Consider the following 20000-nt stretch of genomic DNA (forward strand, 5'->3'; position numbering starts at 1 on the left):
AACGTGCTGACAAGAGACGTCTACTTTAGCCTATTCAGAACAATCAGACGCATTCACATCCGCGCGGTCTATGAGAATAAAAGCCTTTGAAGATTTTCCCAAACACATTTAGCTGCTAGAAGTCAGTCAGATAACGATTATATAATCAATTATCGATAAGATGCTTATGATAAGCCGTTGTTTGTTTACCTTCAAGCTTTGCGTGTGCCCGTAAACAGCCCGTGAGCGCCAGCACACACACATATCATGAACATCTCGACTTGTGAAAGTGTTTCTTTAGATGTTTTCATCAGAGTTGTTCACGATACTGATCCATCCACAGAGTTTGTGATGCAGTCAAATGTTTACAAACGCAAGCGCAGCCGTTTAGAGCTCATTTCTGGTTAATGATGTCAGAATTACCGGCATTTTAGAATCGATGTGTGAACGGACTTTTCTGGAAAAATTTCGTAGCGTCCTCGTCTGTGTGAACAGCGCTTTTTTGAATTGACCGGTAAAGTCGTTCGGGAAATTTTCCATATATTTACCGGTATCACTGTGTGAAAGGGGCTGTAGATGTCTATCAGATGTATGAGCTGAAAAGTAAAGCAATTTAACCAACTGAGCGACAGCACTACCTACTGCGCCACTGCATCGCCCCAATTCTTATCATAATAGTTTTAATAACTCATCTCTAATAACTGATTTATTTTCTCTTTGTCATGGTGACAGTGAACAATATTAGACTAGATATTTTTAAGACACTTCTACACAGTTTACGCCCCATTTACACGGGGCGTCAGCGTCAACGCTTCCCATTCGCTTCGAATGGGTGACGTCAAGCGTTGCCAGACTGCATTGTGGATTCGTCGGCGCCACTTCAGCGGTGTTGCTCGCTGCAGATGTTGGGACTAGCTCAACTTTTCAAGCGCTGACGGAAGTGTCAGCCAATCAGATCGCTGTATGCAAATACACCAGCTAGACAGTGGCCTACTGCTGACTGAATTTCATTGGCTGATGCTGCTATGACGATCGCTTCAGCCCCAACTTCAGACAATAGGCCCCTGTCTACCTGGTGTATTTGCATACAGTGATCTGATTGGTTGACGCTTCCCTCGGCGCTTGAAAAGTTGAACTAGTCCCAACTTCTGCAGCGAGCAACGCCTCTGAAGCGGCGCCGACGAATCCACAATGCAGTTCGGCAACACCTGATGTCACCCATTCAAAGTGAACGGGAAGCGTTGACGCTGATGCCCCGTGTAAATGGGGCGTAAGGCTTGAATCTCCAGGGATTCCCAGGAGTCCCACTCCGGCCCTGATCAGGGGTCACCACAGCGGAATGAACCACCTTATATTAACTTAATAACTGTTTTGAAAATGTAATTAATTCAATATAATTCTACTCATTTTCTTTTCTGATTAGTTCCTAATATTAATCACAGGTTGCCACCGCGGAATGCCCTTCCAGCCACAACCCAGTACAGGGAAACACCCATACACACTCATTCACACATTAATACACAACGGCCAATTTAGTTCATCAAATCCCCTAAAGCACATGTGTTTCAGTGGGGGAAACCGGAGCAACCGGAGGAAACTCTCGCCAACACGGGGAGAACATGCAAACTCCACATAGAAACGCCAACTAATTCCGGGATTGGGACCAGCAACCTTCTGAGGCCACAGTTCTAACCACTGAGCCACCGTGTCCCCCAATAAATCTTTTATATTAATGCATAAACATTTGAAACACACATCTTTAATTGCTGTTGAATTTCCACATAAACAAAGGCTGATCTCAACTGTTTACACTCTGTCACTGTGAAATTACAGCATTAGTGTTTTGTGTGTGTGCGTGTGTGTGTGTATGGGGCATCTGATGAGGTCATCATTCCCATCAGTGACATCATCAACTGTCTCACTCGCCGGATCACACTGTCTGTCAGTGCAGATCCACCCCGGAGTGTGTCTGTGTGCGTGATCTCATCATCCAGTCATTTGTACATTCATATTTTACGACCGGTGATGATGTTTCCATCTCTGCATGTGTGTGTGTATGTTAGTTTTAGTTATGAATAGCTAATCATAAACATGACTTAAGTAATCCCTGGTTTAATTAGAGTTTACAGTAATAATCTTGTTTGTCTCAGTGTTATTTAAGCATGGTTCTGAGTAATGTTGTACTTTTTATTATTAGCTTGAACCATTTTCACTTTCATAGTTTTTACGATTTATTTTAAGCTTAGATTTAAGCTCGGGCGACATTTTCATTTAAAATGCATTATTATTATTATTATTATTATTATTATTATTATTATTATTATTATGCATTTTATTATTATTATTATTATCATCGTTATTATTGTTATGCATTTATTATTTTTTTATTATCATTTTTATTATTATTATTATAGTGCACTTTACTATTATTAATATTATGCATTTATTATTATTAATATTATCATTATTATTATTATTATTATTATTATTATGCATTTTATTTTTATTATTATCATCATTATTATTATTATGCATTTATTATTATTTTTATTATTATTATTATTATTATTATTATAGTGCACTTTATTATTATTAATATTATGCATTTATTATTACTATTATTATTATTATTATTATTATTATTATTATTATTATTATTATTATTATAGTGCACTTTATTATTATTAATATTATGCATTTATTATTATTATTATTATTATTATTATTATTATTATTATTATTATTATTATAGTGCATTGTATTATTATTATTATTATTATTATTATTATTGTTGTTGTTGTTGTTGTTGTTATTATTACTGTTATTATTGTTATTATTATAGTGCATTTTATTATTATTATTATTATTATGATTATTATTATTTTGATTTAATTATTATGCATTTTGTTATATTATTATTATTATCTTTATTTGTTTATTTAATATTTATTGTTTGTTTTTGTTTTTTGTGGCAGTTCAATTGACAACTATTTAATATATAATGATCATACATTATTATAATTTACTTTAATTATTATTCATAAAATACGAATAATTTTACTACTACTAATAATAATAATTATTATTATTATTATAAAATTATTATTATTATTATTATTATTATTATTATTTGTGTTTATATTTGTATTATTTCCTGCTGTTTTTTTCCCTTTTTATAGCTAAATTATATCTAATAATAATACATATACATTTTTGTTATTTTAGAAAATGAAGTTAACCTAAATAATGGAAATTATTCCTAAATAAATAACTAAAAATTGATCTTCAGTGTCTGGACTCTCAGCAGTGAAATTCAACCACACTGAACTGAACTAAACTGAACTGATACTGTTTCCGTTCAGTTTACATTGTAAAACCACTAGAGAAATAAAGATGAATTAAAGTTGTGATTTTTAAAATGAAAAATGCATCAATCAAATATTACAAATATATCATGAACAGCATCGACAATAACTATTTCTATCTGAGGAGAACACAAACATTGAACATTGAACTATATAACTGCAGGTTAGCTATATAAATATAGAGTCTCCATTTCTGCTGACACATTCAGATGGTCGGGTCAGAATTTGGCATCAACAACATGAAAGCATGGATCATCCTGCCTTGTATCAGCAGTTCAGGCGGGTGGTGGTGGTGTAATGGTGTGGGGGAGATTTTCTTTGGGTCCATTAGTACCAATTGAGCATCAACGCCACAGCCTACCTGAGTATTGCTGCTGACCATGTCCATCCCTTTATGAGCACAGTGTCTCCATCTTCTGATGGCTACTTCCAGCAGGATAACGCACCATGTCATAAAGCTCAATCATCTCAAACTGCTTTCTTGAACATGACGATGAGTTCACTGCACTTAAATGGCCTCCACAGTCACCAGAGCTGAAGGCAAAAGGGGGTTCAGTCTGGTACTAGGAAGGTGTATCTAATAAAGTGGCCAGTGAGTGTATATTCTGTATACACACACGATGAATATAGACTATAAATCTTTGTTCACTGAACAGCTTCTTCTTCGTTTTTCCACTCCCCGCTCAAGAACGCATGTGTGTCATCCAGGAGTAATGCAGCTCAGGTGTGTGTGATATGCTGAAACACACACACGCATACACACTCAGAGGGAGTCCACATGCTCTCTCAGCACTGATTCAGCAAACATGCAGATTTCACCTAAACATTTGAAAACTTAAACACACCAAACTATTATGTAAACAGTGAAGAATCTCTGTGTGATCAGACATTTTATTTTATTTAATTTTATTTAATTCAATTTTATTTTATTTTTTATTTTATTTTATTTTATTTTATTTTATTTTAAGAGTGTTAAAAGTCTGGAAATACATAAAATCTAAATTTAATTTTAGATTATTTATTAATTCAAAAAGTTAAATTTTTTACTATTTTAGTGACAGAGATTATTAATGTTATTATTATTAATGTTATTATTATTATTATTGTTATTATTATTATTATTATTATTATTATTATTATTATTATTATTATTATCATCATCATTATTGTTGTTATTATCATTAGTACTATTATTAATTTAAATAACATTTATTTGTTAATAATTACCCTTATTGTTTGTATTATTATTAGTAGTATATGTATTGTATTATAAATAAATAAAATAATATTTATGATAATGCTATTATCATTTTTTTATAATTATGATAATTATAAGATTATTTTATTGTCATCATAAATAATCAAGTAAAATAAAAAACGATAATGTCATTATTATTATTATTATTAGTAGTAGTAGTAGTAATAGTAGTAGTAGTAGTAGTGGTAGTATCATTATTATTACCATTATTATTATTATTAGTAGTAGTAGTAGTAGTAGTAGTAGTAGTAGTAGTAGTAGTCATATAATTAGTACTATTATTAATTTAGATAACATTTATTTTTAATAATTAACATTATTATTTATATTCTTCGTAGTGTTATATGTATTATAATTATACATTTTAAATAAAATAATTATTATTTTTAATGTTATCTTTATAATAATTATGATATGTATCCATATTTTATTATCATCGTAAAAAATCAAAGAAAAAATTAACTATATTATTATTATTATTATTATTATTATTATTATTATCATTATTAATTTAATTAGTACTATTATTAGTTTAAATACCATTGAGTTGTTAATATTTACAATTTTTATTTGTATTATTATTAGTAGTATATGTATTATGATTATAAATGATTGATAAAAATAATAAATATTATTAATGCTATTATTCATTTTATTTTTATAATTATGATTTGTATCAAAATTGCATTATAATCATAAAAAAATTAATTAATTTATAAAATAAAATAAAAACGATATTGTTATATTATTAATATTATCATCATTATTATTATTATTGCAGTCTAGAAAATGCTAGGTTGCTTTAACCCAATGTTGGGTCAAAAATATGGGTTTTGGGTTTAAAAATTTCGACCCAGTGTTGGGTTAATGTTGGATTAAAACAACCCAGCATTTTTAAAGTTTATTATTATTATTATTATTATTATCAGAATTAAAATGATGATTAATATTACTATTAAAAATAATAATATAATTATTACTATTAGTATTAATATTATTTATTATTAATTTATTATAAAATTAATATTATTGTTATTATTATTTAAATAATTATTATTATTATCATTAAAAGTATTTGTTATTATTATTATTATTATTGTTGTTGTTGTTGTTGTTGTTTTTTTTTGTTGTTATAAAGTTATTATTATCATTATTAATATTATTCTAACAGAAATAACCATAAATGTATTCTTCCTCTGTATTTCTAACACAACTTTATTAAATTCACCATATTGTGGACTCAGTATTTTATTATCTCCTGAAGGGCTGGTCATTACCGGATAAAAATAAATGGAAATTAAAATTCCTCGAATGTTTTGGGATGAAATGAGCCACAGCATGTTTCCTAATAAGGCAAGGATCCGGATAACAGCAGATTCACCACAGCCAAAACTGCAGGGGAGATTTATTATGAGGATTTCTCAACACAGCTTAGGGGCGTGGTCTAGACTCGGGCGTGCCGCTGACTCCGCCCACACGCGCACAGGTGACCGCGCCCACGTGTGAAAGTTACAGCGCTGAGACTTTCAGCAGGTCATACACACCTGAGACACGCGGACGAGAAGGAGAGCATTCTGTTTCAGATCCACAACAAAGGTAAAGCTCTTTATTTCACTCACACTGCAGTCAAATATCGATTTTTGATCAGCTCGTTCTGTAAACGCGCTGTTTTAATCACTGAAACTGCGCATGCGCTGAAATCTCTGAGGCTTTTAATTGTGGTACAGTTGTTTTATAGTCACATATTGGTTTATTTTCTTGAAAAGTGACAGCTTGAGACATGATTTCTGTATTATTTAACACTACTTTGAATATTGGGTCCGAATTAGCATGTAAATATGACTTCAAAACAACATTAGCACTGTTTAATGATGAACATGTTGTGTTTTGATAGTTATTAGCCGCTAATATTAATCATTTGTGCTTATATTTACAATTGTGCTCTTCTGGACATATAATTTTAAGAAGAAAGTCCAAATGTGCGATTATAAAACCAACTTAATAACCCCCAATAGGCTTCTATATGAAATGTGACCTGCTGCTGCTTATAATGTTTCAAGTTTTGTCTGTTTACACTAGAAACAGTGGCATAATGTGGGAGAAATAGACGAGTTTTAATTAAAAATCTGCTGTGATGTACATAAAACATAATAGAATCTGAAAATCCCTATGAACTTTGGACATGTAGCGTTTCCATCAAATGATAAATCCGTATAGCATGTAGCTTGTTCACTTCAGTTATGTGGCTTGTTGTGTTATGGTTTTTGACCATAATAATAGTACTATTTTTAATATCAATCAAAATAGAGGTAAAGTTGGTTTTTATATTCACACATTCATTCCTTCAGCAGTCTATATATTATTTACCATGTTACATTGAATATTCGATCGGAATTAGCATGCAAGTATGAGTTGAAAACAACATTAACACTGTTTATTTGACCATGAACAATGTTGTACTTTGATAGTCATTTACTGCTATTATGATTTCTCTATTTAGAATTTGCAATGAATACTTTTCTGAAATTATATTATTAAGGGGAGTGTCTGAATATCCGAATATAAAACCAACTTTACTTCTATTCAATCAAAAGGACATTGGATATCTTTACAAAAAATTCAGATTTTAATCAATGTATGTTCGTTTTGATTTATTAAACTGATCGAAATCTGTTGATCATTTTATGCAGTCTTTTGAGTATTTTTTATTATTATTATTCGAGTATTTTGAACAAGAATTTCATGGTAATTTTTGAAAGATTGTGGTGTAATGATTAAAATACAGTGGTGTATGAATATATTATTATATAAAATAGCAAAATCAGAAGAAAGTCGCATTAACTATTATTTAAATCATTACGTCATGTGGTGCATTACTGTATTTGCACTATAGTATTTTGAATATATAATTGCAATTTTTTAATTGTTTGTATATATATATATATATATATATATATATATATATATATATATATATAGACACACACATAAATACTGTACATGTCAATTATGAACTACTAAACAACTACAGTATGACTAAACACAAAATTATATTACTTTATACCGTCTTTTCAGTATTTTTTATTATTATTTGAGTATTTTGAACATGTATTTTATGGTAATCTTTAAAGGATTGTGTTGTAATTATAAAAAAGAGTTGCTATATGAATTTAGTACTATATAATACAGTGAAATCAGCAGAAAGTTGCACTAATTATTTTTTAATTATTTATTATTATTTCTGGTATATTATTGTATTTGCACTGTAGCATTTTGAATATATGATTGCAATCTTTGAATTGCAAAGATTAGGGTGTAAATGTGTAGTACATGTCAATAATGAACTTGTGATTGTGTTGTAATAATTAAAACACAGCAGTATATGAATACAGTACTATATAATATAGCTAAATCAGCTGAAAGTCTCACTAATATTTTTAGAAAAGTTCCTGTGAACATCCTCTGGTGTATTACAATATTTGCACTATAGCATTTTGAATATTTAAATGCAATCTTTGAATTGTAAATATCATGGTGTAAATATATAGCACATTATGAACTACTAAACTACAGTACGACTGAAGACAAAATTATATTTATATATTTATTTTATTTATATAATTGTAATTATTTATTTCATACTTTACTGTTTAACGGTGCTGTTTAATGGTATTTAATATTATTATTATTTTTAATAATAATAATAATAATAATTATTATTATTATTATTATTACTATTATAATATTTAACTTTATTATAAGAAAGTCTTTTTTATTTTGGCTTTATTTTAATTATTTATTTCCTTTTTTTTTCTAACCCTAACCCAATAAACTTATTTAATTGCACTTTAATCTGAAATCCTTATTAGCATCTTGCAAAATAAATAATAAAATATTATGCACTGTCATCATGTCAAAAACGATAGAAATTATTATTTATTATTCATTAAAACTCATGCATTTAAATATATATTTTATCTCCATTAAACATATTATAATTAATAAGACCATAGTCTTATTATTGATCACAGTGTTTGTGTGTGTGTAATTTGATCTGGCGCTGGAGTGTGTGTGTGTGTGTGTCAACATCAGACCTGTCAAACAGCATCTGCTGGTAATTATTAAATAAAAAATAAAGTCAAGGTGACAGCGCGGCTTCTATCAGCTCCTTTACTGCGCCGGTGTTAATTGTTTTGAGGAATGTGATCCGCCCGATTGAACAGTGTGTGTGTGTGAAAGTGTGTATTCAGAAGCGCAGACGCAGAGACTCAAACCTGCAGAACTAGACCACAGTACTGATGTGTGTTGGGTGTTCACACACACACACATGCCACAATAGCAACAGGAGCGGCTCTTTTGTACACGGATAATTGGAGAAAAATGCTGTTTTTTTGCATGGCTGACTCACTGTAGTTGTGTCAGGAATCAGTCGTATTGATTACAGAAAAAAAAGCAATCTCTAAAGGCCTCAGGTTGAGCATCCTCTGGTGGAAATACAGAAAGAAAATAATTAGTGTAGCCGCTGTTCAGAATGAATTTGAATAACCAGTTAAACTCTGCGGACCCGGTACCGGGTCTGTGACGTCATCAACTTTCGCTTAAGATTTAAAGGGCTAGCATTGCACCAGACCCTCGTAAGTGGTTTCGTTTGAAAGTGTAGAATCTATATTTTATGCACACATGCATCACTTTTGATTTTTATTCTACTGTACAAAAGTTATTTACACTTAAATACACAGTGTTTTGGATACCCAAGCTGGGTGTTGAACATTGGTTTATTTTCATATGGTTCATATATGACACATGTACAAGTTATAGCTCAAATGAAAGCTCTTGCCGGTGCTCATATGGTTCTAGCATTCTTCTTACTGAATTATATTCACATATCAAACAGTTGCTGAATGAATTGTGGTGTTTCCATGGCGCAGAAGTGTAAACAATACATTTATGATCAATAAGCAGCCCCAGATAGCACAGACAGCTCATCTCTTACCTTATGCTGTGCCCTTCAGGAAAATTCTCCTCTGTTTTTGAGCTGATGTGCATAAGTAATCCTTTTATATGTCTGACGTGCTCCAAACACTGTGAATTATGTTTGATCAAACAAAAGAATAGTGAAATATGAAAACAATGATCGCTCCCTGTGGCTTGTACAGCACCTCTCATCAGTTGGAATACAATAACTTTTGCATAGATTATGGTGGAGACGTGTTTCTTTTTTCCTATGATTACAGACATGTGCAGGAACCACCAACATTAATAACAGGACGCTAGACCACACACAACCTAAAAGGGACACTTTCACATTTGAATTTATACAAAAAAAAAATACAAAAAGTGCTTCTTTTTTAGGTGTTTATTATAACACAAACAACATATACAGTTATTTTAAACACTTTCAATAGTGTTTTATGAAAATTCAAAGGGTTTTCTTTAAAATCATTCCAAATTTTTGCATTTACACCTCTGCATGTGGATTTGGGAAGCTTTTAAATTTGGGTAGGCAAAATCCAGGCGGAAATCCCAAAATAACAGCAGAGTTTAACTGGATAAGTGATATTATGTGCTCTATCATACACCCGGCACAATAAGGCGCAAGACGTGTTTGGCGTGATTTGTTGCTGTTTTCAGATCAGCGCAATTGTAACTTTCATGTTTTGCGCCACATTGTTTAAATAATAAATCCATTTGTTCCACTCTGTGGACTCATGTGTGTGCTGGTCTATAAAGGAGGTGTGTTAAGGCGCATTGTTGGAGCGCTGCTATTTTGAGGAACTGAAATAGACCAACAGCACCACTGACCAATTAACAGCTGCTCTAAAGTCCAGAAGATGCAGTAGTTATGCACCTATGCAGGTCCAAACACTTACACACTGCTGATACACACAGGATGATCAGCAACACACAAATATCCTTACAAATGTAAACAATTAAAGGATTAAAATGATCCATAAATGATGATTCTCTACATCAATATAAACAGCACTGCCTCCATGCCTTCTTCACCTCGGGGGGCTTTTTCAGTTTATTAATGACAATCTGCATCTGTATAATGTGATTATTATTAGCAGTATTATTGATTATATGCAGATTTATATTTGCTTTAATAAACACAAGTGTAGATGTGTCCAGCTGTGGGGTTTTGGAGGCGTCTGCATCAGCATAAGAACAGGACGTGTGTTTTCTGACTACACTTTATTATTATTGTTCATTTATTCCTTTGCTGGCGATTAGAACAGAATTTAGAAATAGTTTTGACTGGGAATGAGCCGGTGTAAGTATCTGACGATATGATAACCTTGGATAAAAATACCACGGTTTTATTGTATCACAGTGTTGTGATTATTGCTCTAAAATACATTATTTTTAAATTTCTGGGTAAAACAAGACTTTTTTTCTCCACTGAACACAGTATATTTTATTTTAGGAAACATTTATATTATTTTGGAACAGTAAACATGTTAGGCTAAGTAGTTAAAATAAATCAGACTTTTGCTTTCTCCATAAGTTTCAAAAACATATATTTCTTTACAACACATAAAAAGTACATAAAAAAACCTACACATACCTTTGGAATAATATTACAGAAATTTATGGCGGTTTTAATACCTTGATTCTTCCAAACCGTGGTATTTCTTAAAAACCGGTTATTATCCCATGCTTAGTTTTGACACAAATCTTTGCGCTTAACAAAGAGAATTAAATATGTGGGCTAATGGATGTGTTCAGTGGAGTGAGTTTCCACCGTTTCCTCACTCCACCAAAGTAAAGGAGTAAAGAGTAAAAGTAAAGAAAAAATAAAGAGGCTGAATGGAGGAGGCTCGTTCTTTATCCTCGCGCTGCAGATGCTCTGTTTAACTGTTTTCTCATTAGTGAAGCCTTCAGTTTTTACACTTACAAAGTCGTCATGTAAATAGCAAATGCACCATGGAGCGACACAACTGACCCTTAAAGGGAATGCAGGTTATGCTCAAAACACACCCAGAACTCAATAAGAAGAATAAGCACAACCCTGTTAGACCATGCGTATTTATTCATCCTTAACATTGCAAAAGTGGATTCAGACACTGTCTTAATGCTTTTGCACCATTAGCTTTAGACTTTGTGCCTATATAGTTAAAATAGAGCCTTAAATGTCAATGCAAAAATGAAAATATTAGTTATATTAACAAACATGTAAAGCAAATGAGTGTTTCTAATGAAATGTCCGGTGCATAAGGACAGGAGGATTGTGTCCTACAGTACAGGTGAGTCAAGCCCACTCACCTGCATGGAGCACACTCATGCAGCATACCATTATGTGGTCATTGTGTGTATCCAGTTTTGTCTGTTTACATTACAAAAATATATATTATTTAAATTTGCATCGTTAATTGGCTGTTTCTTTGTAAGAATTTGTAAAAAAGCTAAATTATTTTAATGATATTTCATTTTTTCAAATAGCAATATTATTAGGATCGATATTATTGTTTTGATTTATGAGTGAACGTTTTTTTTTTTATTCAGTGCATGATTCAAAACACAAAAACAGTGCCGTTTTTCATAGTTGATGCCTTTAATTCCTTAAGTCATGATCTCAGACCGAGGATGAATGAGAGAAATGCGTCATTAAGACTGAGATTATAGTTTGTTACGCAATGATTTACAGCGTTTGACTCATGATGTTCTCAGCGCTGCATGACGGATCAGCACATGTGTGTGTTCTGCCGGTTTGGACTTTATATTTCTTATAAGATGAGATATCTGATTTTGGTATGTGCGTTAAATTGCATTACGTTTTTGATAATTTTGGTCATTTTCGGTGCATGTTCTCCCTGTGTTGGTGTAGGTTTCCTCCGGGTGCTCCGGTTTCCCCCACAGTCCAAACACATGCGCTATAGGGGAATTGATTAACTAAATTGGGCGTAGTGTTTGAGTGTGTGTGTGTGTGAGAGAGAATGAGTGTGTATGGGTGTTTCCCAGTACTGGGTTGCAGCTGGAAGGGCAACTACAGCTTAAAACGTGCTGGATAAATTGGTGGTTCTTTCCACTGTGGTGACCCTTCATAAATATGGGACTAAGCCAAAGGAAATAGGATGATTGTTACAGTGTAACTATTGATTTACTATTAATAGTAATTAATTACATTTACTATATAGTTATGGTTGGAATGTGGGTTAGGTAGTTTTGTGTAATTAGTTGTAATTACGACAGTAAATGCATGTAACATATAACAAGGACACCTTAAAATACAGTTCCCCTTTTTTGTAAATACTTGTTTTGTTTTGATTTCTCAAATATTTATATTCACAACAAATTTGTAACCAATATCTTTGGTTAAAAATGTAATTTTAGGGATGGCAGATGGCTCAGTGGTTAGCACTGTGGCCTCTTGGCAAGAAGGTCGCTGGTTTGAGTACCAGCTTGGTCAGTTGGTATGTCTGTGGGGAGTTTGCATGTTCTCCCTGTGTTGGCGTGGGTTTCCTCCTAGTGCTCCAGTTTCCCCCACTGTCCAAACATAGGGGAACTGATTAACTAAATTGACCGTAGTGTGTGAGTGTGTGTGTGTGTGTGTGTGTGTGAGAGAGAGAGTGTGTATGGGTGTTTGCCATTTTGTAACTATATAGTTATGGTTAGCATGTGGGTTTGGTAGTTATGTGAAATTGATTGTAATTACTACAGTAAATGCATGTAAGGTATAACAAGGAAATACAGTTGCCCTTTTTTGTAAGTATCCAATATTTATATTTACAACAAAATTGTAATAAATATCTTTGGTGAAAAATGTAATTGTCGTGCTGTGTGGCATTTTAGATGGCATTTTCAGCAAGTCATGCTATTTTTGTGTACAAAAAAGAGAATGAGATGTAACGTTTTATTACACCTTTTTTTCCTGATTGGATTTTTAAGCAATACATTGTTTAAAAAAAAATTCTATATATATATATATATATATATATATATATATATATATATATATATATATATATAATATAGTTAATATATAGTTAATATATACACACACACACACACACACACACACACACATATATATATATATATATATATATATATAAATAATTATATATAATATAGTTAATATAAAGTTAATATATACACACACACACACACACACACACACACACACACACACATATATATATATATATATATATATATATATATATATATATATATATATATATATATATATATATATATATATATATATATATATATATGTGTGTGTATGTGTATATATATACATATATGCATACATATATACATACATATATACATATGGAAGCCCATGTGGAAAATGCATACATGTAAGATCTTACAAATGATTTAATCAGAATGCAAAACAAATCCCCCAACAATATTAGAAAATTGTTAAATTTAAAATGTAAACATTTTTTTTTTTACTTTTGTTTGTTTTAATTGTTAGTTTATGTTCCTCTAGAACATTAAAAAATATTAAATATTATTTTAGTTTTGTAAATATTCATTAAATTTTATTGTTTTTTTTTTTTAATTTTGCAAAAACTCAGATGTATTATTTTCTTGTGAACCGCAATTAGGCCCAATCCCAATTCTAACCCTATCCCTGCATGGCTGCACACGCCAGTCAGGAGATGCACAAATTAGTATTTTCTGCTATTATTATGAATTTCCACAACAAACGAGCACATGTGTTAATACATTAATAACAGCGCTCGTGTTTTCCTGCCATGGTTTAAAAAAACAAAAAACAAATGCTAAAATAAAAATTGCTAAATTTTCTATAATCCCTAATCGTAACTCCTGTATAGCAGTCCCACAACATTCTATCACTTGATGGCACTCGAATCCCCTGTCAGAAAATTCTAGTGGCTGGGAATGACCTTTTACAGCGTCTGCTATGATTTTAATGTTGTTTTTGTGTATTTACATACATGTAGATGAATATTGCCATGGTGTAAATGCACAGTACAGTTATGATCTCATTGCCACATTCTATGGTTATGATAACATGATATTGTTGCCTTAAGTCACAGGTGTCAAATTCAGTTTCAAAAGGGCCGCAGCTCTGCACAGTTTAGTTCCAACCCTAATTAAACACACCTGATCAAACTAATTGAGTCCTTCAGGCTTGTTTGAAACCTACAGGTAAGTGTGTTGGAGCAGGGTTGGATCTAAACTGTGCAGGGCTTCGGCCCTCCAGGAATTGAGTTTGACACCCCTGCCTTAAGTGATTTCCTGAAGATGACTACCAAAATAAAAAAGCATCTGCAATAACTACAGCAGTCGTGACTGTCTGATCTCTTATAAAGCAAGAGATCGCGATGACATGATGACGTGTGCAGGTGCGGTAGTGCTGTCCCAATTTATAGGGGTACATTTTGAAGCTTTTCCCCTTAACACTCTGTTTCAAGGGCCAAGGGGAAGGGGTACAAAAATAGAATTGGGATTGGGCCTTAATGTTAAATGTCTTTATTACCTCATTAATACAATTTCACAAATACACAAACCTACATTATTTCATTAAGTATTGGAGCAGATATTAAAGTGCTCCTTATGTCCCCCCTTTGTTTTTAAACGCATGAGAACGAACAAAGTGTCCATTCATTTGATCTGATAACATCCCATATTGTTTATTTTTTCTTGGTTAAATTCCTCTATAATGCGTCCATTCTCCTGCATGCCAGAGCATGTTTTCTGTGATCTGATCTTCATGCATGTGAGCGTATAGATGGACTGTATCTTTAATAAACTCCTGCTCAAACAGAGAGTTAATGCAGATCATGTGCAGTTCAGACATGCCGCATCCGCTTCTTGACTCCTCATCAGGTGTTTGGATAAGGTTTGTTGTCTCAGTGGATGAGAAACTGATGTTAGATGTCAGGAATGTTTTTTTTTTTTAATGTGAGTATGATATCAGCTATGAAGAGACGCCTTCATAACTTTCACTGTACACCCTGTCGTTTTGCTGTTGATTACACCACCCATGTTGTTGCCATGGCGACCATCAAAAAGAATCCTCTGACTCATGTTCAAAGTGTTACAATTGTTACAATGTAACATTCCGTTTCCCGCCGTCTACAAAAGAGGATCAAACTGTCTGTTGTGCACCTGTTATTAATCAGATGACGCAGAACGCTGTGTCTGTCTGTGTGGACTCATCACTGAATTGCAGGTACATTTCAAGCATGTTCCATTTATTTTCCTTAAACTGAGGTGATATAGAACAAATGTAATTTTCATTAAACTAAATTTATTATTAATGTAAAATAATGCTTAAATGAAATGGGGGATATTTGGTTCTGTTACTAATTGATTTTTAAATGTAACTGTTATAGGTTAACAATAGCGGAGTCGACATTAACACCATAACGGAGATGACAGTAACAGTTGACAGTAACGGAGATGATCGTAATGGAGATGACAATAACAGTTGACCATAATGGAGTTGACAGTAATGGAGATGACTTTAGCAGGGATGACAATGGCAGTTGACTGTAACGGAGTTGACCGTAACGGAGTTGACCGTAGTGGAGGTGACAGTAACAGTAGGAAGTAACAGAGTCGACAGTAATGGAGTTGCCTGTAGCAGAGATGACAATAACAGTTGACCTTAGCAGAGTTGACAATAAAGGAAATGACAGTAACGGAGATGACAGTAACAGTTGACAGCAATGGAGTTGACATTAACAGAGATGACTGTAACGGAGATGACAGTAACAGAGATGACAATAATGGAGTTGACAGTAATGCATCTGACAGTAACAGTTGTCAGCAACAGTCGACGGTAACGAAGATGGTGGTTACGTGTTGACCATAACAGAGATGACAGTAACGGAGTTGACAGTAGCAGAGATGACAATAACAGTTGACCGTAGCGGAGTTGACAATAAAGGAGATGACCGTAACGGAGATGACAGCAATGAAGTTGACATTAACAGAGTTGACAGTAATGGAGTTGACTGTAATGGAGATGACAACAGCAGTTGACAGTAGCAGAGTTGACAATAATAGAGTTGACAGTAGTGGAGTTAACAGTAACGGAGATGACAGTAACTAGTCAATAACAGTTTGAGTTGACTAACAGTTCACAGTAGTGGAGTTGATAATAACGGAGTTGACCGTAATGACGATGACAGTAACAGAGATGACTAATGGAGATGACAGTAACTAGTAAACAGAGTTAACTAACGGTTGACCGTAACAGAGTTGACTGTAGTGGAGGTGACAATATCGGAGATGACTAACAGCTGGCGGTTACTGAGATGACAGTAACGGAGGTGACAGTAATGGAGATGACAATTGCAGTTGACAGTAGCAGAGTTCACAGTAAGGAGTTGACAGCAATGGAGATGACTGTAGCAGAGATTACAATAGCAGTTGACAGTAACTGAGTTTACCGTAGTGGAGGTGACCATATCAGAGATGACAGTAATAGAGATGACAGTAATGGAGTTGACGGTAACGAAGATGACAGTAACGGAGATGACAGTAATGGAGATGACAATAACAGTTGACAGTAGCGGAGTTGACAATAAAGGAGATGACCGTAACGGAGATGACAGCAATGGAGTTGACATTAATAGGGATGACCGTAACAGAGATTACAGTAACGGAGATGACAGTAATGGAGTTGACCGTAATGGAGATGACGACAGCAGTTGACAGTAGCAGAGTTGACAATAATAGAGTTGACAGTAGTGGAGTTAACAGTAACTAGTCAACAGAGTTGACTAACAGTTCACAGTAGTGGAGTTGATAATAACGGAGTTGACCGTAATGAGGATGACAGTAACAGAGATGACTGTAATGGAGATGACAATTGCAGTTGACAGTAGCAGAGTTCACAGTAAGGGAGTTGACAGCAATGGAGATGACTGTAGCAGAGATTATAATAGCAGTTGACAGTAACTGAGTTTACCGTAGTGGAGGTGACCATATCAGAGATGACAGTAATGGAGTTGACGGTAACGAAGATGACAGTAACGGAGAAGACAGTGATGGAGGTGACAATAACAGTTGACAGTAGCAGAGCTGACCGTAACAGAGATGACAGTAATTAATCAACAGAGTTGACTGTAACAGAGTTGAACATAACTTAGGTGACTATAGCGGAGATGACAATATCAGTTTACAGTAGCGGAGTTGACAGAAACAAAGTTGACCGTAGTCAGGATGGCCAATAGCAGGGTTGACAGTAACGGAGTTGACAACAACAGGAGATGGTTGTAACGGAGATGACCGTAATGGAGACGGCCATAACAGAGATGACAGTAACGGAGATGACAGTAACAGAGATGACAGTAACAGAGATGACAGTAACGGAGATGACAGTAACAGAGATGACAGTAACGGAGATGACAGTAACGGAGATGACAGCAATGGAGATGAAAGCAACACTGTTGTAAATAACAGTTCACCGTAGCACAGTTGATCGTACCATTGTTGACCGTAACAGAGATAGCAGTAGTGGAAATGAGAGTAACAAAGTTAAAGGTTGCAGAGTTGACAGTAACAGAGTAAACAAACTAAAAATATTAGACTTAGTTATTGGATGCTAATTGAAGCTGACTGTATGATTCAGGAGTTAGAGTTAGTTAAAAATAGGTATCGTGGGAGTCTTTAAGTTCCTGTTTACAAGACAAGATGTCTTTAAATGCACATGCTTCATTAATGTTTTTGTTTTTTCAAAATAATAGAAGGTTTAAATTGACAATAAAATGCATCCGCAATGTTTAAGCCCACGTGTGCAGAAGCGCTGTGAAAGTGTGTGTTTTGTTTGTCATGCGAGTTTGCTGTGAATGTGAGGAATGTGCTGAAGTATGTTCAGAATGAAGGTGTTGCTCATGAACACACAAACACCCAGAATTAAGACTCTGCAAATGTCTTAAGAGTTTGACATTCTGCATTCGTCATCCTTTTTTCTCATGGGCTGCATAATATAGTGTTATTTTAACTTTTTTTTGCATGCGATCCGAAGCATATTTGGACTTCAGAAAGTCTTCTAATGCTTGCATGATTTTATGCATATGCATTCATGGCAAAACCATGTGTTAGATAGAAATAGAAGATTAAAAAATATATGATGAAGTTATGCATGAAATTGATGATGTCATTTTGTTGTATATGGCAAGTGTTTAGTTGAGTTTTCTCTTACTTATAATTATAATTTTAATTTAGCACAGTATACCACATTGCTTTGACAACTAGCTAAAATAAGTGTCATATGTCGTATTTTATTTTAGCTGGAGTTGTTTTTAACTGCTAATAACACTGAGCTGTGCATCATGTTAGGGAGGTTTTTCCTCTCTATATCCAGCATGTACAGTGGTGTGTTTATTTAGTATATTTGCTCATTGCGGTGTAATCAGACGCCTGGTTTTCACTGCGCTGGTTTTCACCGCGCTGCAGTCAGAAGAAGATCATTTTAATAATATTTGTATTCATAACTGTATGCCTGTTTTGCATAAAGTCTTTAATTGAAAAAATGATACTACAAATATATGTATATGTTTTTATTATTTTATTAAACTTTAATTAAAACAAATAAACACTGTGGGGGAAATTACTATTTTACAATAAAAATCTTTGGAAACAAATTCTTGGATAAAAAATACATTAAAAATATTTATATATATTTATATTTATTTATTTTTCATTGGGCCATTTATTTATTTATTTTTGTTTGGGTATTTATTTTTTATTTATTATATTTATTAATAAATTATTTTTTGTGTATTTATTTGTTTATTATTTTTTTGGGGGGCATTTATTTATGTATTATATTAATTAATTTATTTATTTATTTATTATTATATTTGTGTGTTTATTTATTTTTTGGTTTTGGCATTATTTATTTATTATTAATTTTGTGTATTTATTTGTTTATTTATTATTTTTGTTTGCGTATTTATTTATATATTATGTTTATTTATTTATTGTTTCGTATTTGTTTATTTGTTTATTATGTGTATTTATTTATTTGTTTGTGTGTTTATTTATTTATTATGTGTATTTATTTATGTACTTATTATTTTTGTTTGTGCATTTATTTATTTATTGCATATTTGTTTATTATTTTGTTTGCATATTTATTTATTTATTTATGCGTATTTATTTATTTATTTATTATTTTTGTTTTTGCATTTATTTATTTATTGTTTGAATATTTATTTATTTATTTATTTATTATTTTTGTTTGTGTATTTAATTAGTTTGTGTATTTATTTATTTATTTATTTATTATTTATTATTTTTGTTTGTTTATATTTATTTATTTATTTTTGTTTGCGTATTTATTTGTTTGAGCATTTATTTACTATTTTGTTTGTGTATTTATTTTTGTGTGTATTCATTTATTTGTTATTTGTTCGTGTATTTTTTTATTTGTTTGTGCATTTTTTTTTGTTTATTTTTGT

At 32.4% G+C, this 20000-nt stretch overlaps 1 protein-coding gene across 2 annotated transcripts in view; it reads left to right on the plus strand.

The window, feature by feature from the left end:
- Window positions 1–6138: 6138 nt before the first annotated feature.
- Window positions 6139–20000, plus strand: part of LOC101884022 (uncharacterized) — a 71085-nt gene continuing 57223 nt past the window's right edge. For both annotated transcript variants that reach the window (XM_087300488.1, XM_087300490.1), the window contains exon 1: window positions 6139–6198. The gene's annotated coding sequence lies outside the window, so the exon portion shown is untranslated. The remainder of the gene's footprint in view (window positions 6199–20000) is intronic.

Source organism: Danio rerio, chromosome 21 (assembly GCF_052040795.2).
Source record: "Danio rerio strain M-AB ecotype USA chromosome 21, GRCz13ab, whole genome shotgun sequence".
In the NCBI taxonomy this organism is placed as follows: domain Eukaryota; kingdom Metazoa; phylum Chordata; class Actinopteri; order Cypriniformes; family Danionidae; genus Danio; species Danio rerio.